The sequence below is a fragment of the Bison bison genome, unplaced genomic scaffold (genome assembly GCF_000754665.1).
Source record: "Bison bison bison isolate TAMUID 2011002044 unplaced genomic scaffold, Bison_UMD1.0 scf7180017864224, whole genome shotgun sequence".
Lineage (NCBI taxonomy): Eukaryota > Metazoa > Chordata > Mammalia > Artiodactyla > Bovidae > Bison > Bison bison.
This window is the reverse complement of record NW_011494796.1, coordinates 5,246,206-5,246,917: the sequence shown is the minus strand read 5'-3', so window position 1 is coordinate 5,246,917 and position 712 is coordinate 5,246,206.

Below are 712 nucleotides of genomic sequence, written 5' to 3'. Positions count from 1 at the left end.
ACACTTTTGAAAGACTACAAAAAATAATTTTTGAATTTTTTTATTCCCTCATAAGATTATTTTTTATTTGAGAAGAGTTTGAAGAATATTTGAGGCTTTAAAAGAATCTGATTCTTTTCTTTCTGGATTTAAACATTTTCTGGCTACTGAGAAAGGGAGAAGAGAACACATCAAAATATGACCTCTGGTGTTTCTTGTTAGATGGATTATGGTTAAACTTATACTGACTTTGAAATATCTTTGTTACATATGATAAACAAGTCTCAGCTACTTCTCCTACTAGTTTTTAGCAAGGTGATTCTAAGTACAGTCTGTGCACATTTATTTAAATACCTGCAGCATTAGATAATCTTCATTTTGACCCTAGATTTCTTAAGTACTTGACACACTCTTGTCCAGATAACACTGAGAAAACACAGGAAACGCAGGTCCAAATTCAGCCTTGGACTTTTGCAAAAAGGCCATAAATGGAAAGTGTGAGATTGTACTCTGACATAAGATAATGCTCTTAGTGGAGGACTCACATATTTGCTCTTCCTTTGAAAGGATGGCATTTTAATGTTGCTTTGCTGCCAGATGTTCATCTGGTTGCTGTGAACTGAATCTTTTTTTACATTTTTAAAAAGTTTAATTGTACATAGTTTTCTCTAAAGGCAGGACTAAAAGGGAGTACACCAAGAAGGTTTACTTGGTAGGAAAATTATTTTCCAAA